Here is a 6,000-nt window from a genome sequence, read left to right on the forward strand (position 1 = left end):
TTCCTTAGTATCTTCTTGATGTTTTTGTTGGCAGCTTCTATGGCTCCATTCATCTGAGGTCTATAGGCTGTGGAATTCTTATGCTTGATTTTAAAAGTTTCACACAGGGCTTTCATTAGATCACTATTGAGATTGACGACATTATCAGTAATAATGGACTCGGGAACTCCGAATCGGAAAACAACACGATCTTTGACAAAATCTGCGACGACTTTCTTGGTCACAGCTTTGTATGATGCAGCCTTTACCTATTTTGTGAATAAATCAATGGCCATTATAATAAACCTGTGCCCATTTGAAGCAGTAAGCTCGATTGGACCAATGACATCCATTCCCCAGGCAGCGAAAAGGTGACCTTGTTGCATTGAGCTCATTTGGCGGTACTTTTATCATATCGGCATGCACTTGACATTGGTGGCATTTGCGTACGTACTGGACACAGTCTGTTTCCATGGTCATTCAAAAGTAACCAGCCCTGAGTATCTTCTTGGCTAAGACAAAACCATTCATATGTGGGCCTCAAGTCCCAACATGTATATCCTCAAGTAGCTTAGAAGCTTCCTTTGCACCGACACATCTTAGCAATCCCAAATCAGGAGTTCTTCTGTACAGTTTCCTCCGCTGTGGAAGAAGTGGTTGGACAATCTCCGTAGTGTGCATTTTTGAGAGGGGTTTGCATGCTCCGGATACTCTTCTTTTGCCAAATACTCCTTGATGTCATGGAACCAAGGTTTTCCATTTGTTTCTTCTTCAACATGAGCACAATACGCCGATTGATTATGGATTCTTACTGGGATGGGATCAATGAAATTCTTATCTAGATGTTGTATCATAGATGACAAGGTAGCCAATGCACCGGCAATCTCATTCTGAATTCTGGGCACATGTCGAAACTCTATCTTCATGAACCTCTTTCTCAATTCCTGTACATGGTGCAGATATGGCAATATCTTGGAATTCTTGGTGGCCCACTCTCCTTGTACCTGGTGCAAAAGCAAATCTTAATCACCGATTACCAACAACTCCTGAATATTCATGTTGACTGCCATATTGAGTCCTAGTATGCAGGCTTCATATTCTGCCATGTTGTTGGTGCAGGAAAATCTGAGTTTAGCAGATACCGGATAATTTTGACCCATTTTTGATACTAAAACTGCTCCAATGCCCACTTCTTAAAATTTGCAGCTCCGTCAAAGAACATCCTCTAACCGTCGTATGCTTCGGCAATGTCCTCTCCTACGAATGACACCTTTTCATCAGGAAAATACATTTTCAAGGGTCCGTATTCTCGTACAACCGGGTTTTCAACAAGATGATGTGCCTTGCTGTCGCGACCCTTTTTTCCCTTTTTGACGGGGAAGTTCGGGTTTCGACATTCATGGGGAAATAACTCATTTCCTTTTGGGAATTGGGTATTTGAAGAGTCGTAACCTAACGGATTATGATGCGTTAGGGCACCTAGAGAGATTAACTCATGGACTAGTTTGCATTACCAGAGATTAGGATAAGGGCTCGAAATAACCTTGAGGGGAAGGTGTTAGGCACCCCTCGCGGTCCACAACGGTGGGTCCTTCTGAACTTAAACTATGTGAAGTAGTCATTTTAAGAAATAAACAGTTTTAACACGTACTTGCAAGTAAAGGCATGTTTGACATTCTAAGCTCATGTATGATTGAAGTAATAAAACAAGGGAAAAGGCTTGAACAAGTTGCATATATATAAAAAAGAGAAAATTTATTTAAACTACGGGAGTTGGAAAAGAGGGGTCCTAGGTTGGTTGGCCTACAGGATCATACCCACATAATGCCTGGTAATCACTCTTAAATGAGGGGCTACACGTGACATTAGTGCGTAGTCATCATATCCTTACTACACAATTTCATCCTCTTGGTCATAACCTTAACTGTTCTAGCAACCTTGAAAGGTATCCTATGCGTGCACTAACCGTCCCTTCCTTGCGGCCCTGGAGGCTTTTAGGACCTCTAATTTAAGTAGTTCTAGACCATCCTAAGGTACTTAAAGGAGAAAGGTCTAAGCGTCAATCAAAATAATTTGGACTGAATTTAAAGAGGGAACAATTAAAGGCTTACATTTTTACCTCCACAAACAGAACAAATAAGTGCACATCTCAAACAACAGTTTCATGTATTTAAGAGAAAACCTTAGAACATGATATCTAGAAGAGCAGAGAGTATACATTATTTAATTAGGACCAAAGTGTCAAAGACCTGAATCCCACTTGCCTATTGATTCTTTTAAGCCTGTTGAGTGTGAGCAGTCTCAAATAACAAGGCACAATTTTTTAGTTTACATGGTTTTTGTCGCCGTATAGGATTGCCTAGACGAATAATAGGGATATCCTAGAAGCATGATATCTATTATTGATTAAGAATGCAATGAAACAACAAACAATTTTTCTTTTAAAACGACAGTTTAGATCTTATAGGCATGTTCTCTAGTAATATTAATTAAGACAGTGTTGAAAACTTATAAAGGAGCGGACAGATTAATTAACTAAACCGATTCAGAATAAACATGAATTAAACTGATTTTCTAACTAAACTGGTTTTAAGTCCTATAGGCATGATTTCTAATTAAACATAATGTGAAACAAGGAGAATTCATTTGACCAAAGTGAAGCCCCTATAGGCATGATTTCTAATAAAGCTGATTTTAACTCATATAGGCATGGTACCTAATTATTAAAAGCTGATTTAGATCCTATAGGCATGGCTTCTAATTGTGTAGAAGTAAAGCAAACAAAACTTATTTAAACCAAAGCAGATCCTATAGACATGTTATCTAACAAACACATTTGAATCAACATGGACCCTATAGGCATGGTATCTACCCAATTTTATCTACAACATATAACTACTCTCCCTTTTTCACTAATCACCCCACTGTTTGTTTACAATAATTATTACAGACCAATGAATTGAATAAAAGAAAAATTACATAAATAGAATAGAAATTAATCCATAAGGAGCCTGAAGTAGGCCCAAAGTGATTTCCAAACCTCTAGTAGTCTCAAATGCCCAAAGTTCCATAGCCAATTTCATGTCTAGGTGTGTCACAGTTCCTTAAGGACCTCAAAGATCCTGGGTAGTGCTCATACCTAGACCTTTCTCAAATAATAACTGATTTAGGTGCAGTGTGGAAGTGCCAGCCTTGACATGCCATAGCTTAGAGAGATTTCAAGGGTCTCAAGGCAGTACACTTATCAGAAGGGCAACACCTAGTATTCTAAGAGTAAGTGGAAGTGCATAATAGTTTAAAAGAGTTTAATAGATAGTTTAAAGAAAGGTATTAGGATTGAAAAGAATTTCTGAAAACCAATGCTTATTTAGTGATAAAATAGTTTGAGGAAGTGTAAAGAAACAATTTGCAATCAAAACACAAGTCATAAACCAAATAGTTTTTAGGAAGTACTTTGGCAAACATCTTTCACACAAGGGAAGAGGGGTTAGGAATACAGAGAGGACACCTTAATGGAGCACACAATCAATAGAATACATAGAGCTTTTGAAGGGTTCTATAGAACAAGTAGGTTAGATAGAATGCAAGTCAAGCATCAAGGATCACAGCAGAAACATGTTGAGGACATCAACACAGCTAGAATCACTCTAAGGAGATTAACTAACTTATTAGGAAGGGGACAGAACAGATAAGGACTTAAATAGGCATGTTGGGCAGGTATTAATAAGTGTAGGAATGCTAGTTACATAGAAGCAGAGTTTAGGCATGTGACGACCCAAAATGTCATCACTTGTTTTAGAAATAAATTCTATATTTCGAGGCCTTATAACCTCCCTTCTATCTCACCTTGATTTGCGTGTATAGTCCGGACGTGTATCCGAAAAGCCATTATGTGAAAATCTGTGCAAATGGTGAATTTTGCTTTTAAAATGAGTTTAGATTGACTTTGGTCAACATTTTGGGTAAGAGGACCCGGACCCATGATTTGACGGTCCCGGAGAGTCCGTAGGAAAATATGGGATTTGGGCGTATGCTCGGAATCGAATTTCGAGGTCCCAAACCTGAGAAATAAATTTTTAAATAAAATTGTTTTTTTGGAATATATATGAGTTTTTGGAAATGAAATATGTTTGAATTCGATGGTATTGGGCCCGTATTTTTGTTCCGGAGCACGGTACATGTATGTGATTTAAGTTGAGTCTGTAAAATTTGGTAAGAAATGGACTTAAAATGACGCGAATTGGACCTTCGGTTGTTAAAATTTGAACTTAAGAGTTCATGAAATTTTTCTTTGATTGTGATGCTAAATACATAGTTATTGATGTTATTTTGATGATTTGATCACACGAGCAAGTCCGTATGGTATTTTTGGACCTGCGTGCATGTTGTTTTTGAGCCCCCAGGGCTCGGGTGAGTTTTGGATAGGCCACAGAGTGAAATTTGGACTTAGGAAATTACTAGTATGTTGCAGGCCTGCAGGCTTCGCAATTGCGAAGCCTGGCTCGCAAATGTGAGTGAAAATGCGAAGATTGATTGCAAATGCGAAGATGGCCTGGGCAGACCTTCATCGCAAATGCTATCATTTGGTCGCAAATGCGAAAGGGGCCAGAGTCGCAAATACGACTGTTTCCTCGCAAATGCAAAGTTTAGTGAATTTTCCAGTGTCACAATTGCGACATATTCTTCGCAATTGCGAAGATAGCAGGTTCTGAAAGGTTCGCAATTGCGAACCGTGGTCGCAATTGTGACATCCACAACCTGCAAATTCATAACTTAGCTGAAAGTCTTTAATTTTTCAAATCCTTTCAAAACCTAAACACCTTTGGGCGATTTTTCAAAGACAAGTACTCTTCCAAATCGATTGTAAGTCATTTCTAACTCGTTTTCATTAATCTTTAACATCATTTCAACTCAAAATCAAGGGTTTTCATGGGGGAAATTGGGTGTTTTGGGTAGAACTTAGGTTTTTTAAATTTTGGGGATTTGGACCTCGATTTGAGGTACGATTTCAAAACAAATTATATATTTGGGTTCGTGGGTGAATGGGTAATTGGGTTTTAGTTTAAACCTCGGGTTTTGACCATGTGGTCCAGGGGTCGATTTTTGACCTTTTGGGGAAATTATTGGAAAACTTATTTTCATGCATTAGAATTGATTTATTTAGCATTTATTGATATAGTTAAGTAACTTGTGGCTTGATACGAGCAAATTGGTGGTGGAATCAAGAGGTAGAGCGGTAGTTGAGACTTGAATTATATTCGTGGCATTACTGTAAGTGTTTGGTCTAACCTTAGCTTGAGGGATTAGGAGTTGTGTCCTATTTGCTATGTGTTGATTGTTGAGTACGACGTATAGGCATGGTGACAAGTATCTATACGCCGGTGTCAAGCATGACCGTGAGTCATATACCTTGATTAATGTGACTCCGTTTGTATTGTTCATGTCTTATGTGGCGATTTATATTGTTAAGCAAGGCTTATGGAAGTAATATTGGTATTTGAACATTGAAGAGCAGTGGCTAAAGTTGTAAAATGATTTGAGGAGGTATGATTGGAAGTTGAACCTTATAGAGCATTGGCTCAAATTGTGAATCGAGTTGTGAAGTAAATGTGAAAAAGGAAAGAGAATTATGATATTGTCTCCCTTGCCGGGATGTTGTTGTTGTAATGTTACCTCCCTTGCTGGGATGTTACTGTTCTGATATTGTTTCCCTTGCCGGGATATGATTGTTGCACTATTATTCCCTTGCCAGAATTTTATTGTGAATTTGTTGATTTCCTTGCCCTTATTGCTTTGTGATTGTTGTTTGGGTGAGGAAGAGTGTTAAAGCACGAAGGGTGATGCCGTGCATTGATTTGGTGAGAGAGTGTTAAAGCACGAAGGGTGATGCCATGTATGATATTTGTGAGAGAGTGTTAAAGCACGAAAGGTGATATCGTGTCGCACGATGTACCAGTCCATGCCTTTATATGAGTGTTAATGCACGAAGGATCATTCCGTGCCATGATTATGTGAGGTAAA

This window comes from Nicotiana tabacum, chromosome 21 (assembly GCF_000715075.1).
Source record: "Nicotiana tabacum cultivar K326 chromosome 21, ASM71507v2, whole genome shotgun sequence".
NCBI classification, from domain to species: Eukaryota; Viridiplantae; Streptophyta; class Magnoliopsida; order Solanales; family Solanaceae; genus Nicotiana; species Nicotiana tabacum.